The sequence below is a fragment of the Phascolarctos cinereus genome, unplaced genomic scaffold (genome assembly GCF_003287225.1).
Source record: "Phascolarctos cinereus isolate Bilbo 61053 unplaced genomic scaffold, phaCin_HiC Scaffold_8;HRSCAF=390, whole genome shotgun sequence".
Lineage (NCBI taxonomy): Eukaryota > Metazoa > Chordata > Mammalia > Diprotodontia > Phascolarctidae > Phascolarctos > Phascolarctos cinereus.
Window position 1 is genome coordinate 25,681,610 of NW_027556291.1, and position 22,512 is coordinate 25,704,121.

The 22,512-nt window shown below is 41.9% G+C and overlaps 1 protein-coding gene across 2 annotated transcripts in view; it reads right to left on the reverse strand.

Moving 5' to 3' along the window:
* The window catches only part of ATP7A (ATPase copper transporting alpha), a 116,609-nt gene extending 98,934 nt beyond the window's left edge, over positions 1-17,675 (reverse strand). For both annotated transcript variants that reach the window (XM_078147964.1, XM_020964548.2), the window contains exon 1: positions 17,485-17,675. The gene's annotated coding sequence lies outside the window, so the exon portion shown is untranslated. The remainder of the gene's footprint in view (positions 1-17,484) is intronic.
* Between the last annotated feature and the right edge of the window lie 4,837 nt (positions 17,676-22,512).

Here is a 22,512-nt window from a genome sequence, read left to right on the forward strand (position 1 = left end):
TGCCAAGAAAATCCCACATGGGGTCATGAAGAATTGGACACAGACTAAGAAACAACTCAACAGCACAGCACAAATTTGTTCCGTCATTCCTCTGTTAATGTCCCTTTATTTTTAGCACTTTTGTACATAGGAATCCTTTCCCTCTCCTTTTACCTTTTCAAATTACGTGCCCAACAGTGAGATATATATACATATACTTATTAAAAAAAACAAAACAACCCAACCCTGAATCAGTGGGTGAGTTCTTTGTGCTCAGTCTCTAAACACAATGCCTGTTTCTCTTCTTCACTGGAATGGCTTGCCTTTGTGATTCAGAATTTCATTTCAGAATGTTTCCCATTTCTCTTGACTTCCATTATAGAATTTTTATTCATAGGATCCTACCCTGCAACTATGAGTGAGTGTCCTCCAAGGTTCTGGTGTGGACTTGCTTCTGATAAGCCCATATAGGTTTAATCAGCTCTATCCCAATGATTCCCAGAACTATCTATCCAGTCCCAGTGTGTCTTCTGATGGCCAGTTCCAAATCACCAGCTATATACTGGAGATCTCCAGACCTGGACACCCTGAATGTATCTCAGACAGAACTCACTAACCCCCCAAGTTATCCCTCCTCCACATTTTCCCATTTCTGTTGAGGGTACTACCACATTTCCAGTGAAGAAGGCTTGCAACATCTGCATGGTCCTCCACTTTTCCCTCTCCCTCCCCACCCTCCCCCCACATCCATTCAGTTGCTAAGTCTCGTCAATCTAACATAACATCCCTCATGGCCATCCCCTTCTCTCCACTCATAGAGCCATCGCCTCATTCAGGCCTTCTCCTAACTGAACCTCTATCCTTCAGTCTCTCCCTATTCCAAACTATCCTGGCCCCAGCTGCCAAAACAATCTTCCTTTAAAAAGCAGGAGTCTAATGTCACTCTCCTGCTTAAGAAACTTCAATGGATCACCATTGCCTCTAGGATGAAGAGCTCCTCAAACTCCTCATAATCTGGTTCTACCTGACCTTGCATTCTACATTCCAGCCCACTTACTGTTCCCCAGCAAAAAAAACCAGGCCTTTATTAAACATTTACTGTGTGCCAAGCACTGTACTAAGAGGTAGAGGATACTAAGAAAGCCAGAAGCAGTCCCTGCCCGTGTTCATTCACATTTGAATGAGGGAGAAAATGAGCAAACAACTGTGTATGTATAAGCTCTATACAGGGTTACCAGCAGGGAAGACTCTAGTAATCAGTACCCCAGCTTAAGTGGCTACCATGCCCCAAATGAGCTCCCTCATCCCCTCTGCTTTAAAGAACCAGTCCCAGCTTCCCTGCAGCTTTAGCACGTGTGCCGTCTCTTGGGGGAAGTCCTTCTTGAACCCCTCAGTTATTAATCCTTGCTTTCACCCTCACAGCATCTCTTTACATACTAGATTTTGTCACATTCCACCCCTATCCCCTGCAGAATATAAGGCCTTATGGATTGGTTTGTCAAACTAGGTCCTTAGATTCCACATCTAGTGCTTTTGCTCCAATACCTCATTTGGTCATGTAAGTTGAAATACTGTAGGTAATAAGTTGACTTCTTTCTTCTTGCCCTGTATGTTCCCCTACTCTATGTAGTCAGTGCTAAAAGAAATCCTGACTGCTCTCTGTAATTGAATGTGCACTCAAGACTTAGAAGTAGGGGCAGCTAGGTGGCACAGTGAACAGAGCTCTGGCCTTGGAGTCAGGAGGACCTGAATTCAAATCCAGCCTCAGACACTTACTAGCTGTGTGACCCTGGGCAAGTCACTTAACCCCAATCGCCTCAGCAAAAAAAAAAAAAAAAGACTTAGAAGTGTAGCTTTCTCCTTCAAAACTAGCAAGGTCACTCAAGATAGGGAAAAAGCATATATGATTTACTCTAAATTTGATTAAGATGAGCACATGAGGAAGGCTACATTTTACTCTAGGATTACTATATCAGGGGACATGTTTTTGGTCTAAGGAAGTCTGTTTTTCAGTTTCAAGGTTAAACAAAAAAGCTGACTACAAGTCTGCCTAGGGCAAGGTGGTAACTTGCAACCTATATTCCTTTGGTAAGAGAAATACTCCCTTCATGTCAAGCTGCCGAAGTGGTCAGGCAGGTAACACCTTCCTGACCACTTACCACCTCAAAAGCTTGGAAGAGCCTGATCTCATCCCCACCCTCTCTAAGGTGCCTTGAGATCTGTGTCCTGATACTCTTCCCAGAGTAAGAATGTTGCAAATTCTTGTCATCCAAAGAACTAAAACAATATGAAAAAGAACACTGTTACTTAGCCTCACATTTATGGCTCAGTTGTGAGGCTGTGTCAAGTCAAAATATATCTGAGTTACAGCATAATTCAACAGTAGTCAAGAAACATTTATTGAGAAGACTATTATGTTCAAGGCACTGCGCTAGGTGCTGAGGAGGATACAAAGGTAAACAGAAGACATTGCCTCTGCCCTCAGAGGGTTACAATCCAATACAGGGAATGACATGATCACAAACAAATAAAATACAAATTATAACACGAGATGGGAAGAAAACGTTTTAAGAGTTCAAAGAAGGGAGGAGGACAAGCAGTTGGAGGGAAGAAGCTGACTAGAGAAAGCTTTTACGAAGGAGATGGCAATTTGAGGGGTAGTCTTTAACTGGAGGTAGAATTTCACTGGTGAGATGGGGGGAGGCAAAACAAAGAGAATGGTAAGAGAATGTGGACTGAGGTGGTGGAGAGGACCTTGGGAATCATTAGTTCCAGTATCTTTTTATAGATGAGGAAAATGAGTACCAGAGAGATTAAATCTAGCCTGTTCATAAAGAAAGTCTCCTTCAACAAAGACATGCCCCAGTGCATTGTCTCTCGAAGGTGAATTAGGCAAAATTAGAATCTGGTCTCTAGTTAGCTCCGTGCTTTTATCATAGGGATGAATGCATTGTAAAGGGGAGGGGAGCAGTATGGAATAATAACGTGGCTCAGGGTTAGCCCGGAAGGGCCTTAACAGTTAAGGTAAGCAGTCTGGATTTAAGTCAGGTGGTCAAGTAGAACGAAGGTCCCCGTACTTAGCCATCACAGTACAAGTAAGTTCAACTAAGTGCCTTCCATGTGTCAAGACTGGGCTAGGTGCTGGGGATACAAAAACAAAAAAATGAAAACAGTTCCTGCCCTCAAAGAGCTTACCTTCTACTGGGGGAGGAAGAAGGGGAGAGATAGCAGGTACCCAGAGAAGTAAACATTAAAAATACAAAAAATAATAGAAAGTAATTTCAGAACTAGAGGGTATCTATCACCAACCATCAGGGAGGAAAGGCCTTTAGTAGGGTGGGAACTAAAGGCTAGGGTAACAAGAAATAAAAAATAACCACAGAAAAACAAAGTCTGTTCTTGAATTTTACCCTGTGGCTGCAGAAATCCAATTCAAATCTATGATTTTTTATCCCCTGTGGTGAAGTGGATTCAGCCTGGTACCTATGTGTACTCCATACACTACAAGTTCAAATACTATTTGAGTTAACAGCCTTGCAGTTATTCATGGAGATAAACCCAGTCTTGAGCAGTTTTTTCCAAAGAGGTCCTGGAACAATTAATATCTATGAAGAGTCTGAAGATTTCCTCTCAGAAGAAAGGCACTGTATGATCCCAACTTATGCCAACCACATAGAGTCTTCATCGAGGCTGTACAGTAAAGCTGAATGGAAAGGACATTGGCCTAGAAGGTCCGTTGGAGCTCTGGCAGTCTATGTTTTTTTATGATGTAAAAACAAAACTTAAGATTCTGCCTGTTCTCTCTGTCTGGACACCGGATAGAGGTACAGACTCACTTTGTACCAGCAACAGCTTCCATCCCAAACCGCCTGGATTTCAGGGTATGTGCTTTTGCAGAGTTTTGAGTAGATGTTGCACTAACAAAATTTATCATTAACTTACACAAACACAGCTGTCTTCTGAAAGCAGGATCAAAAGTTTATCAGGTATGGCCAGCCAACTCCAGTAAACAGTGAAGTTTAGAAAACAAACACACCGACTTCTGTCTCTTTTCTAACCAAATGGGTATTTCTAAGACTTTACCCAAGGGATTTCCCACAGAAGCAAGGAAAATGTTTAAGTGGTATGTAAATGCCTCTGAGACCAAGCTATCTTTACTTGCTGATGACATAATGGTTAACTTAGAAAATCCCAGTGAATCAGCAAAGAAACTAATTGAGATAATGGCTTCAGTAAAGTAGGATACAAAAGAAACCCACAAAAACATCAACATTTCTACACAGCAATAACAAAATCCATTTGTGAAAGATACATGATCTGAGAACCGTTCATTTTACAGCAAAAAGGGACCTTTGCAGATCAAATGGATCCCACTCCTCATTTTGCAGATCAGGACACTGAGACCTTGTCTAAGGTGGAACTGCTAGTCAACAGCAAAGCCAGTACTAAAGCTCAGACAGACCTTACTGGAAAGATTTCAGTTATTCCCTCAGCCTATATTACCCTTTGTTGTTGTTCAGACATGTCCAACTCTTCATGACCCCTTGACCAACTCTCCGTGGGGTTCTCTCGGTAAAGATACTGGAGCAGTCTGCCATTTCCTTCTCCAGTGAATTAAGGCAAACAGAGGTGAAGTGGCTTGCCCAGGGTCACAAGCTAGTGTCTGAGGCTGCATTTGAACTCAGGTCTTCCTGACTCCAGGCCCAGTGCTCCCTCCACCAGGCCGCCTAGGTGCCATTTTACCCTTAGTTGTGATTTCTGGTTTCCTACTCCATGAAAGATTAGAAGCAGAAAAATTTTACAGGGAGAGATGGCTGCTAGGTGTAGCACTCTGAAAATAATGAGAAGGGACATTTAACAGTGAGGATGAGGATAAAAAAATAACACTAAATTAGAAGCTAAAGAACTCAAAGAACATGCCTTGGGGCTCAAGCATTAGTGTAGGGACAAAGAGCCTTTTCCCACAGTCTCAGAACTGGAAGGGACCTTTGCAGCCCTCTAATCCACGGCATACCTAAACACAAATCATATGAGACACCTCACATGTGGGCATCCAGCCTTTGTTTGAAGGCTTCTAGTGATCAGGAAGCCACCACCTCCTTAGGAAGACCATTCTACATCTCCATCATTAAGTTCTTCCTTACATCTGCCCTCATAGGCCTCCTTCCAACTTTCTCACACTCTTCCTAGGCCTACCCTCTGAGGTCAAGCAGAACCAAACTGCCACAGATCAAACTGACAGCTAATGTTCCTCCCCCTCCCCCTTCCCCCTTTTCCAAGTCTTTAAACACTATCTCACCTCTTTCTCAGTGAGACCATCCAACCTTCCAAAGTCAGGATTCTCCCAATGTCTTGCAAATGGCTGGAAAGGTCCTTAGAAATGATTTAATCCAAGTCACCTGCCTCCTAGCCCATTGGCCTTTCATTACCCTACATTCCCCTACTTTACAGTGCCTTCCTAAGCATCTCTACTGTCTCATGTCTCATTAGCTTAGAGCCTAACTTTCTAGGGAACTATACTTGACCTTTCTAGGAGAAGATACTTGCGTTGTAACAGAAATTTTTGGGATGTATTTCCTCTCACTTAGATCTTTATTATTTTCTCCCTAGTTGGCCTCAATGACTCTAGTCTTTCTCCTCTCCATACCTTCCTGAACATTGCTACCAGATTAATCTTCCTAAAAGGTGGTTTTTGACATGCCATTCTCCTGCTTGGAAATGCACAATGGGCTCTCTCTAGTCTAATGGAGGTGTGGCATAGTGGTTCAAAGGGTAGACTTGGACCAGCTCCTAAAAGCATCATTAATATTATAAGCCCAGTATAATTTCTTCATTCGTTCAATAAGCATCTACTGGATGCCTATATAGTAGGCCCTCGTTGAGGGGGGAAGGAGGGGGTTGGAATACAAAGATGAGTAAGACACTCCGTCTTCAAAGAGCTTACAATCTAGTCTAGTGAACCAGGTAGCAGTGTGGCCATTCTGTCAAGCAAGCATAAAAACACTGTCCAGAATCAAGTCTGACACAGAAATGAGCTAAATAAGATATTGTACATAAAGTGCTTTGCAAAACAAAAATAGCCACATAAATGTCAACCATTAAAAAAATTACAAAGGCACAAGTGAGTTCACATGGCTCTTCTCTGACACACTGAGCTAGCCAAGTCCTCCAAAGAAACACAGGCCAGACCTTGCCCCGCCCCCCAACACCCAGCACAGCAATCCTCCAGTGTGGTTTGTTTGGGGTGAAGCTGGGTGATCCACACAGGGACTGAGACCACGGCCGTGGCCTCACTGACACCAAATACGCAAAGCAAAGCAAAATACTAATACTGCCCATTTACAGAGCAGCATTCAACCACAGGCCCTACACTGCTGATGCTCACATTTGGGGAAACCATAGTAGTCAGCAGGCCTGCACTTCAAGGGGGTGCCTTGCCTCCCCTGCAGTAAGCCAAGGATTTTCCCAGGAGGAGGGGGAGAGGGCTAGCAAAGTGTTAGGCTGCCTCATCTTGTATATACAACTAAGCTGAGTTATGTGTTACACCTGAAAGACAAGGATGCCTCAGTCTAGCGTTCAGTTTCCCTTATGCTTCAATCATACAAAACCTCATGGAGAGGACATGGGTTCAAATCCCACCTTGTTACTTACTGCCTATGTGACTCAGGAAAAGTGGATTTCTTTGGATCTCAGTTTCTTCATCTGTAAAATGAGGTGGCTGGCCTAGATGGCCCCTAAGGTCTATTCCAGGGGTGGGGAACCTGGGGCCTCAAGGCCACATGTGGCCCTCTAGGGGGTCCTCAAGTGTGGCCCTTTGACTGAATCCAAACTTCACAGGACAAATACTTTTATTAAGGGGAACAGACTCTATTCCATTTGTAAATCTTGGATCCTACAAAGATTAGGACATCCTGAACGGGCTGGTTTATATAACGAAGGCACCTTGGTTGCCTTTCAGTATTTATCAATGAAAATTCCTTCAGAGTATTACTACACAAGAATTGTTTTTGTTTGCACAAAACCTGTGACTCATTGGTACAGATACTCCCCACGATGAAACTTTCTGTCGGTGCAGATCAGCATCTACTCGGCAATTCACGGCCTCGGACAATTGTGTGGGGCACTTGGAGGTTAAGTGACTTACTCAGGGCCACAAAAACCATGATTCAGAGGCAAGACTTCAACACTGGGCTTTTGGATGCCAAAATCAGCTTTCTAAGGGCAGCTAGGTGGTACAGTGGATAGAGCACTGGCCTTGGAGTCAGGAGGACTTGAGTTCAAATTCGGCCTCAGACATATAAACACTCACTAGCTGTGTGACCCTGGGCAGATCACTTAACCCCAACTGCCTCACCTAAAAAAAAAATCAGCTTTCTATCCACGATACCACAATGCCTCTCTACACTATTAGTTTCTCCCTAGATATAAAGTCAATCTATTTTTCTGTTTCAGGCTGGGTTGGTATCTCTTTTAAAACATTCTGAAGCACTATCACATGCTGGTCTTCTTGCCCAGACTCTGACTGCTGGGGACAGAGAGAGATATCGTTCCATCCTCCCCCCTCTGCCCATCTCCTGGCTTGGCCTGTTCTTGTCTATCCAGGTACAGAAAGAGCACCATTTAATTGTGCTCCCTCTGTTGGTTTCCTGGCCTGGCCTCCCTAGAGGGAAAGGAGAGAAATGCTGTTCCACAGGCTCCCCCACTGGTCCACTTGGCTGAGCTGCCAAATGCCTTTACAGGGGAAGGGAAGGGAAGAAGCATTTAAGTACCTATAAGGTGCCAGGCATTGTGTGCTGCACGCTTTACGAATATTATCAAATTTTATCTTCACAACAACTCTGGGAGGTAGGTGCTGTTATTATCCCCATTCTACAGTTGAGGAAACTGAGGCTGACAGAGGTTAAGTGACTTGACCATGGTCATGGAACTAGTAAGTGTCTGAACCTAGATTTGAACTCAGGTCTTGGGGCAGCTAGGTGGCACAGTGGATAGAGCACCAGCCCTGAAGTCAGGAGGACCTGAGTTCAAATCTGACCTCAGACCAAACACTTGACACTTACTAGCTGTGTGACCCTGGGCAAGTCACTTAACCCCAATTGCCTTAAAAAAAAAAAAAGAAATAGAAATGAACTCAGGTCATCCTGACTCAAAGCCCAGCACTCTGTCCACTGTGACACCCAGCTGCCTCATTAGTCTTAGAGGACTCCACCCCATGGCTAGAGCCCTAGGGATGTTGATAACCTACCTCAACTCATTCTTCAATGATGACAAACTGATCCTTTCCCATCCCAGTGATTCTGAATCCCTGGCCTTCACTGTTTAAATGCCATTCTCCACACACTCTCCATACCCCCACTGCCTGCTCTTTTATCCTATCCCCCCTTCGCCTCCCCTGCCTTTCCCTGTGTTCTTTAGAATGCTTGCTCCATAGGTAAGGAACTTGCTTTAATATCAAATATTTTCCTCTCCCACTTCTCACAGAGACCTCGGTCAATACTAATGACACAGCCTTCCGACCTTTCTCTCTAGGACTAGTTGCACTTTCACTTATTCAGCTGACTCACTGGTCACAGTGGGGGAGCTGGAATACTCCTTGCTCCCCACTGCACTTCCAGATTCTTCCTCTACTACCATCACTCAGTAGCCTCTCCTCCTTTGATGTTCACTCGATGCATATCTACCATCCAATCAAAATTCTGGTAGCTGTCCAAGATACTTTCCTTCTTTTGTGGTGGCAAAGAATTGGAAATTGAGGGGATACCCATCAATTAGGGAGATGGCTAAATAAGTTGTGGTATATGATTACAATGGAATACTACTGTGCTATAAGAAACGATAAAGTGGATGGTTTCAGAAAAACCTGGGAAGACTAATATAAACTGATGCAAAGTGAAGTGAGCAGAACCAGGAGAACATTATACACAGTAACAGCAATATTGTAATGATAATCTATTACAACAGATCTGTGAAAGACTTAGCAACTCTGCTCAATACAATGATCCATGACAATTCTAAAGGACTTATGATGAACACTGCTTATCCACCTTCAGAGAGAGAACTGAGGAACTCTGAGTGTAGACTGAAGCATATTTTTTCCATTTTCTTTTTCTTTTCTTTTTCAACACAGCTAATATGGGAATATGTTTTGCATGACTTCACATGTGTAACTGATATAATATTGCTTGCCTTTTCAATGAGTGGGGGAGTGGATGGATGGAGGGACTCAATTTGGAACTCAAAAATTTAAAAAAAAAAGTTGAAAAAAATTTTTGAAAATTAGTAATGGATGAGGAATGGCTAAACAAATTGTAGTAAATGAATGTATGTACTATTAGAAATGATGTGTGTAATGAATACAGAGAAGTGTGGAAAGACCTATACGACCTGATGCAGAGTGAATTCAGCACAGTCAAGAAAACAATACAACAATACAACAATATAAATGGGAAGAACAAGGACACACCAAAAAATCAAAAGTAAATGTTACAAAATAACAAAGATCAAACAGGACTCAAATGAAGAACTTAAAAGATACCCCCAACCTACCTCCTCGTGGAGGTGGGAAGTCTATAGGTGTTACAGCTTCCACACATTTTCAGACTTTTTCAAAGTATCAATCAGTCGTGATGACTTTTTTTCCCCTCTCTAAATAAATTACTATTTGTCATATGGGATGGCTCTCTAGGAAGAGGAGGGGAAGGGATACATGGGATAATTATGGTAACGTAAAAACCAGAAATATTAACAAAAAATTTTTAAAAAAGAAGTAATGTATATGGTAGCAGGATATGGTAATGCATAACATCACTACAGATTCACCTGCAATGAAATAATTTCATAATTTACAAATGACTTAGAATTCCAGTAAGGATTCTGAAAGGAAATGATTTTATTATTAAAGGTATTAAGTACCTATACAGACATCACTTACCATGCTGGAATCACAAAGAACAACTAAACTCTAAATAAGCTTCTGTTATCTCGAGGATCACTTCCAAGTACCTAGATGACACTTGAGGTCAGCTACAATTACTCATCTTAATATAGTCTTGAGGATTTTCTTTCAAGGGGCCTAGGCTATGGAAGGGTTTTCCCTCTGTTCTATCCTGGTTGACATTTCTTCAGTCTTAATAGAATGACTCTCAAGTTTTTTCTTCCCCTGATTGGCAAGTGCTAACTAAACTATCAACTCTTCAGAGAAATAGTCATTTCATTTGTAGCCTTAAAGTATTACACAAATGTGAATTATTATTATTATTATTATTATTATTAGCTCCCCAGAATGCCAAGGTTGAATTCAATGACCAAACCAGTTAGCAGGTATATATAAAGTTTCTATTCCTCAATCTAATAATGCAAAATTCACTGTACATGCTCAGTACATGAGGCACCCAATAAATCTTAATGATTCATGAAAGAGAAGATTTTAATATTTTTCCTAGTCATAGAATTTCAGAGCTAGAAAGAAGCATAAGAGATCATCTAGGTCAAAAGCTTCCTTTTACAGGTAAGGAAAGGGAAATCTAAAAAGGTGAAGCACACAAAGTCAAACCAGGTTAGGCTGTAAACTAAAACCAAGCCAAACTTGGTATGGGGTAAGATGGCTACAGACAACCAAAATACAATCCACAGGGTAACTGTCCTAATTTTTTTTTTACTGTAGGTTTGAGATTTTGCTTATCATTTTCAAATAGCAACATTTTAGTGTAATTGATGCCACTTAAAAATGTTAAAATAAGCTTTGGCAGGTGACTGGTTTCTCCTTCTGTAAAATGGAGTAGTGCTGCACTAGATGATCACCAAGGTCCCTTCTCCCTGTAAAATAAAGGGTTCCATGAGATAATTCTGTAGAAGCAGTGGGTCTATCAAATTACAAAAGGACTGTAGTCACAGAGTCTGGCCCAGGAAAGAAGCTTCCACAATATATATTTATGACATGTTTTGACAGTTGTCAGCCATCAATAACACTACAGAGCAGGGGTTCTTGAGCTTTTTTTTGTGGCAGTTTGAGGAAAGCCATGGAACCCTACTCAGAATCATGTTCTTGAGTGCATAAAATACACTGGATTACCAAAAAAAGTCCAAGAATACTGAAATAGCTATCAAATTTAGACAAAAAGTTTACAAACCACCCTCCCCCCAGTTAAGAACACCATAAAATGGCGGATCTCTATAACAGGTGAGACAGTATGGCACAGTAAAAGGGGGCAGATAGGATATTGCTTTATTATCCTATGATTTTCAATCCTCGTCCTTTTTGACCTACCTGCAGCCTATGACACCATCACTCACCCACTTCTCTTAGATACCTTCTTCTCTCTAGGTTTCTGTGACACAATGCTGTCTGGTCCTCTTCCTACCTGTCTGATCACTCCTTCTCAGAAGCCTTTTGCTTGATCTTCATCCAGATCACACCTGCTAACCACAAGTGTCCCATGGGCTTCTCTCCTAGGCCTTCTCTTCTCCCTCTATATTCTTTCACTTGGTGATCTCAGCAGTTCCCATGTATTTCATGACCATCTCTATGCTGATGATTCTCAAATCTGTTTATTCAGCCTTAACCTCCAGACTAGCATCTTCAACTATCTAACACATCTCAAAGTGGATGTCCCATAGACAGCTTAAACTCAACGGGTCTAAAACTGAACTCGTGATCTTTCCCCCTAAACCTTTCCCTCTTCTGAACTCCTATACTGCTGTTGAGGGCACCACTATCCTCCCAGTCGCTCAGGCTCCCAATCTAGGTACCATCCTCAACTCCTCCCTCTCTCACTCCCTCTTTTCACTGTTACCAATTGGCCTTCATACCAACTCTTGCACAAGCCCCCTTCTCTCCTCTAACACTGGCACCACACTGCTACAGGCCCGCATTACCTCATGCCTCGACTACTGCAATAGTCTGCTGGTTGGTCTCCCTGCCTCAAGGCCCTCCCCACTGTAATTCATCTTCCACTCAGTTGTCAAACAAAACTTCCAGAAGAACAGATCTGACCACTCATCCCTCCCCCCCATTCAATAAACTCCAATGCCTCCCTATGACCTCCAGGATCAAATATAAAAGCTTCTGTTTAGTGCCCAGAGCCTTTCATAAACTGGCCACTTCCTGACATTGACCTCCTTGCCTTTCCACCTCCTGCCTCTGGGCATTCTCACTGGCTGTCCCCCATTCCTGGAATGCTGTCTCTTCTCATCTCTACCTCCGGGCTTCCTTCAAGTCTCAACTAAAACTGTGTCTTCTACAAGAAGCCTTTCCCAATTCCCCTTACCACGAGTGCTTTCCTTCTATTGATTATCTCTAATTTATACCCAACGGTATTTTGTTTGTACATTGCTGTTTCCAAGTTGTCTGTCCTGTTAAACTGTGAGCTCCTTGAAAGCAGACACTATCTTTTTTGTCTTTCTTTGTATCCCGAGCGCTTAGTATGTGACACAGTGCCAGACACATAGCAGGTACTTAATAAATGCTTAGTGACTGACTGGAACTCAATGATAATAACAGCTCACATTTACATTAGCACTTTATGGTTTGCAAAGTATTTTAGGTATATTATCTCATTGAATTCTCACCACAACTTTGTGAGGAAGGTGCTATTATCACCCCCAATTTACAGAAAAGGATATGAGTCTGAGAGAGATTAAATGAGTTATTCAGGGTCACACAGCTACTGTCTGTGGCACAATTTGACTTCAGGTCTTCCTGACTCCAAGTCCAACACTATCCACCGTGCCAACTAGGTGCCTACTTTGCCACCTATCTGCTTACTCCTTCCTTCCTTATTTATTTGTTTGCTTGTTTTTGGTGAGGCAATTGGGGTTAAGTGACTTGCCCAGAGTCACACAGCTAGTGAGTGTTATGTGTCTGAGGCCGAATTTGAACTCAGGTCCTCCTAACTCCAGGGCCCGTGCTCTATCCACTGCACCATCTAGCTGCCCCATTACTCCTTCCTTCTGCTATTTATATCCTCGTGACTCCTGGGGCCTCAGTCTCCTTATCTGCAGTCTGCTTCTAGTTTGAAAACTGTGATTCAGGAGTGAACAAAATGACTTGCCTAGCGTGTTAGCTACAATTTTGAATTCAGAGTTCTTGACTCCCTACCTCCAAGAGGACTCTGATGACTCTGCCACCTAAGATACCGCCTGCAGCCTTGAGCAAGTCATTCATCCTCTCAGGGACTCAGTTTCTTCACCCATAAAATGAGGTCAGGCTAGCTGACCTCAAAGGTATCGCCCAGCTCTAAGTCCTATTGCCACAAACTGCCTCCACCCCAGGAAGCTATCACCCTGGCAATGGCAGCTACGTAAAGCTGCCACCAGCATGCAATAAAAAATGGTCATCTAAATCACTACTAATTAGAGAATTTCAAATTAAAACAACTCCAAGGTACTACTTCATACCTATCAGATTGGCTAATATGACAGAAAAGGAAAATAAGTGTTGGAAGGGATATGGAAAAATAGGGACACTAACACACTGTTGATAGAGTTGTAAAGTGATCCAACCATTCCGGAGAGCAATTTGGAATTATGCCCAAAGGGCCATAAAACCGTGCATACCCTTTGATCTAGCAATACCACTACTAGGTCTGTACCCCAAAGAGATCAAAGAAAAAGGAAAAGGACCTATGCATACAAAAATATTTCTAGCAGCGTTTTTTGTGGTGGCAAAGTATTGGAAATCGAAGGGATGCTCATCAATTGGGGAATGGCTAGACAAGTTGTAATATATGATTGTGATGAAAGACTATTGTGCTATAAGAAATGATGAACAGGGTACTTTCAAAAAAACCTAGAAAGACTTACATGAACTCATGCAAAGTGAAGTGAACAAAACCAAAAGAACATTGTACACAGTAACAGCAATACTGCACAATGATCTGACTTTGTTATCCTCAGCAATACAGTGATTCAAGACAATGCCAAAGGATTTATGGTGAAAAACGCTATCCACATCCAGAGAAAGGACTGATGGGAGTCTGAATGCAGATTGGAGCATACTTTTTAAAGTTTATTATTCTGGGGGGGGGGGTTGGGTCTGTGCTTTCTTTTGCAACATGTCTAATATGGAAATGTTTTACATGACTGTACATGTATCATCTATATCAAATTGCTTGCCTTCTAAAGGAAGGGAGAGGGGAAGGAGGTAGGGAGAGAATCTGGAACTCAAAATTTTTAAAAAAACGAATGTTAAAATTTTTTGTTTACACATAATTGAGAAAAAATAAAATAAAAACTGAATGTAAAAAAAAAAGCCATATTGGAAGCTGAATAAATAGCTGTACCTATGGGTACTTATGTAAAATACCTTTTAAAAATAAATCATTTTTTAAATAAATCAACTAGCTTTCAAATATTATCATCATAGTCAGCCAGGCTAAAATAACTACTGAGATATGAAACGCCCCTTTCATACTAACTAATGAACATTGAAAACGTACTGATTGGTAAAAGACCTGTATGCCAAGAGACTTTCAGCTTCCCACCTTATGGCTAAGGGGTTTTTTTAAGTTTAAAAAAGTTGAATTTCCCTTTGTGAGATGCACTTACATGAGTCTAACTAAGCCTGGGTGGAAGAAACATTCAGCTAGTTAAAGCATAATGGAGATAAAATGACTATTTCCTTTAAGAAAGGAAACACTGTTATAATCCAAAAGGACTTTCACAAGGGCCTTCTGGAGTTCACCTAGATGAAGTTAGTTCGGTCTGCAAAGTCAGTGTAGCAAAAACTATAAACATTTTTATAGATCAAAAAACACTGTATTCTCTTCCTCAGATGAAACATCTAGAGGAGCAACACTTATATTGCCATACTGTCTCAAGAAGTAGGCCAGCAAATGATCACATAATCAGAAGACTCCTGTGTAACAGTTAAGAATGTTACCCATGGACTAGAAATTGACCTTGCTTTTGGTTCACATAGACCACAAAAAGATTATGGCAAACTGGTATTATGCCTTCTTAACAAAAGAAACTGGGTATAGTGGTTAAGTAGAGAGAATGGTGAGTCAAAACTCAAATCCCACACCCAATTCTTCCAAGAACTGTATGTAGCTTACCTGAGGCAAACCTTTACCCCTCATAACCTGCCTCCCCACTTGCAAATGGAATCATTTTCCCTCACTGACAGGTTAGGAACCTTAATTAATGTTTGTCAAGTACTTTAATATTTAGATTAAAAAGTCATAACAGAGGATATAAAATAGTAATATCCCACCTGGAGCTGTTTCAGAAGTATAAGTCACAGTCAGGGTTATTCTTGCTCTCTATTTGGAATAAATTTCAGTCCTTCTGGACATAATTTTTCAATGAAAAAGAACTTTTTAGGCCAGAATGCAGAAGGCCAGTGGTCCTTTGGGGGATTAGTTACTTAATGTTCCAGCCTAGAAGGCAGAGCTCAGGCTCTGTGTAATTGTTTCCATAAAGATAAGATGAGTAAAATGCAGCAGAGGAAGCAGTCAAAACTGGGAGATGTAAGAAAAAGCAGAAACACTGAGGATGGAGAATGGGGGTGTGTGTGGGGGGTGAATCTTGGACCTACTCAAGGTAGTTGAGGGATTTCAGAAAACACATATTTAAAGCAATATTTAAATAAAAGCAGCTCTTTTAAGTATGAAGGAAAGAAGAGTATAGTTGCATTTTTCTCCCTTTTTGGCATGAGTTTACATGAAGTTTAAACTTCATAGTCCAGAAATAATGACACTACATGGTAACACTCTGAGAGCCATGATTGCTTATGTCTGAAACACTGACAACAATGTAATAGTGGGTCATTATGATATCTTTTTTTCTCTGTCACATAATAAATATAACAAATGCTTTACAGAAACTACCTAACTTTTGTTTAACTCTATTGATATTCATTGACTACAGTGAAGAACCTTGTTATTAGTTCAGGAATAACTGGCACGTCATGGAGTTTGCCTGAGAACCAAGACTATATAAATTGTTTTGCAAACCTTAAAGAAAAAAAAAAGACATCGAACAGGAATGGGTGAGAAAGCATTTATTAAGTACTTACATTGGGTCAAAGGACAAATCATAAAAACAATAAATTTCATTAAAGATAATGACAATGAGACAATATACCAAAAATTTAGGGATGCAATCAAAGTAGTACCGAGAGGAAAATGTAACATCACTAAACATGTTCATGAATAAAAGAAAGAGCAGATCAATGAACTGGACATAAAACTAAAATAACTAGAAACACCAAAATAAAAATTTTGAAAATCAGAGATTAACAAAATTGAAAGCAAGAGAAAAAAAATACAACTAGGAACTGCTTTAAAAAAATAAACCACTACCTAACCTAATTTTTTTTAAAGGAAGAAAATCACACTACCAGCACCAAAATGAAAAAGGTGAATTCACAACCAACGAAGAAGACATAAAATAAATTATGAGGAACTATTTTACCCAGTTATATATGTTCCAAAAATTTAGGGGGCCACAAAATCCCGGTTTTCAATGGATCCCACTCATGGAGGTTATGACTTATAGGATGAAAGAAAGTGCGGTATCAAGAGGTAAGTGACTTGTCCAGGTCACAAAGTCGGTAAGTGTCAGAACAAGCACTGGAATGCAGGTTTTCTGACTTCAAATCCAATGCTCTACCTACTATACCATACAGAACGTGACAACACAGACGATGGATATTTTGAAATAAGAAAAGCAAAACTCAAAAGGTCCTGAAGGAAGGACAAGATTAGCTTCCCGGTGACTCATTCCCTGGGACTGTGACAATCTGGGGTTGCTGTTCTAACTAGGACTCAGTTACCAAAAGGCTGACTTCCCTTAGGGCAAGGACCCTGTTTTACTTCTTTCAAATTCATCAACTCTCATTATCACCTACAGCACTGGGCGGAGCCGCAATAATCTACTAGTGTCCGCAGCAGAAGCGGTAACAATTAAGATAAAGATGAGATCTGGGAGGGGGAGGAAATTATTTCAGAAATGACAGCGTTCCTTTCTCCCAGCTTGGAATGGGCTTCAGTCAGTATCAGTAAAAGATGACAGAGACAGAAACAGAGAGAGACAGAAACAAGAGATCGATCCTCGGACTTAGTATCCAGGCAGGGCGATAACTTCGAGGAGTCTTATTTCCATGGGCAAGGGCACAAGGAATACGCTCCCATGCAACCAGCAGCGTGCGTGCCCTCCCTTTTTAAATTGGGATCTCGGAACAAGACAAGAATGCCCCGCTGCCTCCTCTTTTCAGGATCCTGCCCCGAGTACAAAGAGATGCCCCTAAAGCGGAGGCGCCAGTGGCAGCCGCCCCCCAGAGTCCCGGGGCTCCCCGGCAGCCGCAGCCGAAGGAGGGGGTGGGGCATGGGCAGAACCCCTGCCCTGCCCCGGGCTTCAAGGGGACAGTTGGCTGGCAGCGTGCTCGCGCCGGGCCCCGGCCACAGCCCCCCCCCCGACGCCCGTTGCCACAGTTACCCATCAGGGCCCTACAGCCCGCCCAGGAGGGCGCACCTGCCCCCGCCCCGAGAGGCACGCCGGGCTTACCTAGCTTCACATCCGCACCGCGCCGGAGCTCCAACGCTGAGGGGGCGCGACGGCTACTCCGCCGACCGGCGGACGTGGTCCCGCCTCACACACCGTGAGAAGGAGGCGGCGGCAGCAGCAGCGGCAGCGGCAGCAACACCTCCGCACCAACACCAACTCCCCTCCAGATCCAGATCCAGCTCCAGCTCCTCCTTCTCCTCCCTCCTCCTCCTCCTCCTCCCCTCCGGCCGCCGCCGCAGCAGCCACTGGCCCCTCCCCTGGCTACTCGCACTTCCGGCTGATGCCCTGACCGGAAGCGGGAAGGACGGGGAAGAGGGAGATCGATCACGTGAACTGGAAGGAGGGGGCGCGAGGAAAACAGCGGATGGTGCGAGTTCAGCCCGCCCCCTACCGTTATCAAGCGGAAAAGCAGCCACGGCGCTGAAAAGGTTTTTTGAATTCCATAACCGATATTACATAGATTACATAGATACATATAGATAGATATAGATAGATAGATAGATAGATAGATAGATAGATAGATAGATAGATAGATAGATAGATAGATAGATAGATAGATAGATAGATAGGTGATAGATAGATAGACAGACAGATAGATGAATAAAAGATGACAAATAAATAGATGTATGAATGGACAGGTGGATCCATAACAAGCATATATTAAGCACCTCCTAAGTACCAAGCATTATGCTAAGCCTTTACATCTATTATCTCATTTGATCGTCACAACAACCCTGGGAGGTAGATGCTATCATTATCTTCATTTTACAGATGATCTACTACTACCACTGAAAGCAGTATGAATGTACACCCCGGCCACACACACGCTATATCTCTTGTGGATTTCTCAAGGGCGTCTTTAAGCTAGAAACTCTTGCTCAGTCACCATGCTTCAGAGGAAAGGGATGTCTACAATGTAACAGGAGGACTTGGCATCTTGCTTACTCGCTACATTTCTGAGAAAAATTAAGACATCTCAATATACCCCACATTTAAGAAACAAGGGTTGTCTGAGAAAGCTCACAATTTGACTACAGATGCTATTATGTATTCTAAAGTAGAAAAGTTATGCAACCTGCTGTTATTGTTATCTTGTATTCTTACATTTTTCCACTCTTGCAGCAAAGAAAACACTTTAGCAAACTGAGGAGGGCCTTGCCCAAGAGCGTAGCCAGAGTCCACAGCCACCGTCCTCCCTCCCTCCCCCTACATAGAGCAGAGAAGTTGATCTTAGGATCGATTCTCCAGGATTGATATTGGTCCTTAACTAGAATTCTGCAAGTCTTTCAGTAGCGTGGTTAACATTAGAGAGACAGTGGCATAGTAGATAGAGACTTGGGCTGTAAGCCAAGAAAATCTGGGTTCAAATCCTACTTCTGAGGCACGACCCTGGACAAACCACTTTATTCTTTAGTGTTCTAGTCTAGGCAACTCTCAAAGTTTTAGAGAAGATGCCTCATCTGCACTGGTGGAGTGACTTTTCTCCCCTAGGAGTTCCCTGTATTATTTAAATCACAGGTCCACTTCCTATTTTTGTAGTCATTATATATGGTGCAAATTCAGCATCTGCTCATATAAGTCTTCACATAGTTCCCTGAAATTCTCCTCTTCATAATTTTTAAAGCATTAATATTCCATTAGACCCATATAAGACATTTTTGTTCAGTGATTCCCCAAATGGTGGTCACCCATTCCTCCCACCCCCCTCTTTTTTTTTCCCTATCAGAGAAAGTGATGTGAATATTTTTGATGTTCTTGGAGCAAATGTCCAGGATTGGAATCTCAAAGCCCAAACATATCAAACCATTTCGTAATCTTTCTGGGACACCATATTTAAAGGAGACTGAGCTTAAATCCTGGAGATTTTTCAGAAAGCATCTTCACCTCCTTTCAAAGCGAATAGACTTAGCCTCTTTCTGGGCATCATCTCTATCTCCCTAGCTTCCCTGGTTTCAAGTCTCAGCAAAAGTTCCACCTTCTGAAAGAAGCCTTTCCTAGGCCTCCTTAATCTTATGTCTTCCCTCTGAAATGACCCTGATTTATCTTGTCTATATTTTGTTTGTATATAGCTGTTGGCATATTAGACAACTTCATATATGAGCTCCTTTAAGGCATGGACTGATTTCTGCATTCTTTGTGTTTCCAGCATTTAGCACAGTGCCTGCACATAGTTGGCATTTAATAAATTCTAGTTGGTGGCGAAGTAGATAGAGCACCGGGCTTGGAATCAGGAAGACTTATCTTCCCGAGTTCAAAGCTAGTCTCAGACACTTACTAGTTGTGTGACGCTGGGCAAGTCACTTCACCCTGTTTGCTTCAGTTTCCTCCTTTGCAAAATGAGCTGGAGAAGAAAATGGCAAACCACTCCAGTATCTTTGCCGAGAAAAATGACTGAGCCACAATCAAACCTATTAGAGCAAGGCATCTGTCCATCAGAATATTTCATTGTCTAAGCTTTCAAAGGAGGATGATCTAGAAAAAATACCGTAGTTAGTAGGAAGAGAGCAATATTCTCCCAGTCCTCCCACTTCAGTTTTCTAGGTATATCACCTGGCATCTTACCTGGTAATCAGATCACATCCCCTTGGTGCACACTCCATGATTTTGCTAAAGAAGCAAAGTGGCCTGCTTCCTGACCGTCTTGTGTCTCTTTTCAGCAACTTCAAAAGGCTTTCTAACCTGAAAGTTTTGTCAAATCTCTTTAATAGGAACAAGATATAAATTCTCAAAAATTAATACATAAGTCACATTTCTGTAGCACTTGAAAGCTGCCTAAGTATTTGAGACACAATTACCTTGTGACACCAGTGGTACCAGTACTACCGCTAATTTACAGATACTACCATTACATAGCATGCTCATTACACATCATACAATTAAGGACAATATCTGACTAGTTCCCAGATAACGGAATCATTTCATTTTAGGGTGAAAATATTAGGGAAATTCAGTAATACTGCATTTGCCCTCACTTAAAATACTTTATATCCCTTCGCTTCTAAGAAGTCTTTTCCAAAGGGTTTATACCCTTCAAATTTACATTTCTAGCAGTTCTCTCTATGTTTACTGGGGGGAAAAAATTTTAAATGGAAAACAAAAATTAAGTAGGGAAAAGCATGTTATTTGTATGATATACATGCCAGGAGAGTCCAATTCTTTAAAAAGTGATTGATCATGTAGCACCATCTATGTTCTCATGGGTCAGTGACGGTTTTCAGACAGAAAAACTTCGAGGTGAATCTGACCCCAGGCCCCCTTCAAACCTTCGAATTACTGAACGTTACTGAAAGGTGACAACTTGTTTCTGTATGAAAAGATCATTTCTTGGGAGATCTGAAGGATGAAAAAAAAAAATCCAACACCCTTGACCCTAACCACGGTCAAGTCCATGAAAGAAGGCTTCCTACAATTAGAATAGCATGATCTTTAAAACTATTGACAGACGGAATCTTACTTTTCAACCGAATAGTTATGTCGAAAGTTCCCACCTCACCTTTCTGTGTATGTAACATCTCACATTTCTACAGTACTTTAAGGTTTAAAAAGCACTTCTCTCATAGTCTTGGGAAACAAGTAGTACACATGTGATCCCAATTTTATAGATGAGGAAACAAAAGGTCTGAGTGGTCAACTGACAAGGTCCAACCCTGTTACTGTCATACTCAGTAAACTCCAGTGGCTTCCTATCACCTCTGGGATCAAATCCAAAATCCTGTTTCCTGTTCCAAGCCTTTTATGACCTATCCTCCCTTCTGTCTTTTCCCAGCTTCTTATACCTTACAACCCCCTCCTTCACCACGTATACTCAATCCAGTGACATTGGCCTCCATGCTGTTCCATGGACAAAATACTCTATTATGACTTGGCTCTGGGCATTTTCTCTGGCTGTCCCTCAGGCCTGAAATGCTCTCTCTTCTCATCTCTGCTTCCTGGTTTCCCTATCTTCCTTCAAGTCCCAACTAAAATCCCACCTTTTAAAAAACGTTAAAAGAATTTTTTTTAATTTTGAGATCTGGGGGCAGCTAGCGGCGCAGTGGATAGAGCACTGGCCCTGGATTCAGGAGAACCTGAGTTCAAATCCGACCTCAGACACATAACACTTACTAGCTGTGTGACCCTGGGCAAGTCACTTAACCCCATTGCCTAAAATAACAACAAAAATTTTGAGATCTGAATTCTCTCCCTCCCTCCCCCAGCCACTGAGAAGACAAGAAATGTGATTATCAATTATACAGGAAACCTTTCCCAATCCCTCAAAGCTCCAGTAACTAGATGTCAAGTCTTGAGTCAGAAAGACCTGAGTCCTGATACCACCTCAGACCCTTACTAGCTATCATTTAACCTGTCAGTTTCCTCGACTGTAAAATGGGGATAAGAATAGGACCTACCTCTCAGGGGTTGTTGTGAGGATAAAGTAACATTTGTAAAGTATCTAGTTATGCTTGGGGAATGAGAACATGGGCCAATTTGGCGGGAGGTAGATTGTATGAGGGTGAGTAAAGCAACATAAATTTGAAAAGGTAGGCTAGATCCAATATAGAACAGGGTTTTAAATTATGTTTATGATTTATCCTAGGGTAGGGTGGCAGCCTAGAATGCTGCTTCTGTACTTCATAAAGTAGTTTCTCAACTGGCTACAGCTAAAAAAGGTCAAAACTAAGACTTCTCTAGCTAGTAAACAAACCTCAGAAACCTATTTCCTCACCTTTCAAAATGAGGAAAACCCTTGACAGGTGATTAATTCTTAGTTTGAGTTAAGATGCACTGAAAACATAATCTCTAATGGTTTCTGGATACTACTTCCGTTACCTTGTCATGTAACATAGTAGTCATGTAACAACTTTATAATTCCTTGGCTAAGCTACCATCTATCTTTCCTCACTTTGGTTCTGCAGCAGTTTTAGCTAATATTAATATTTCAACAAATGCAGGGCCTTTTGACACCCAAATTTTTACCTCTCAGATACATACCAATTCTGTAGTGATACTAAGCAACATTTTCCAAGCTGAAAGGAGACAATTTGCTAC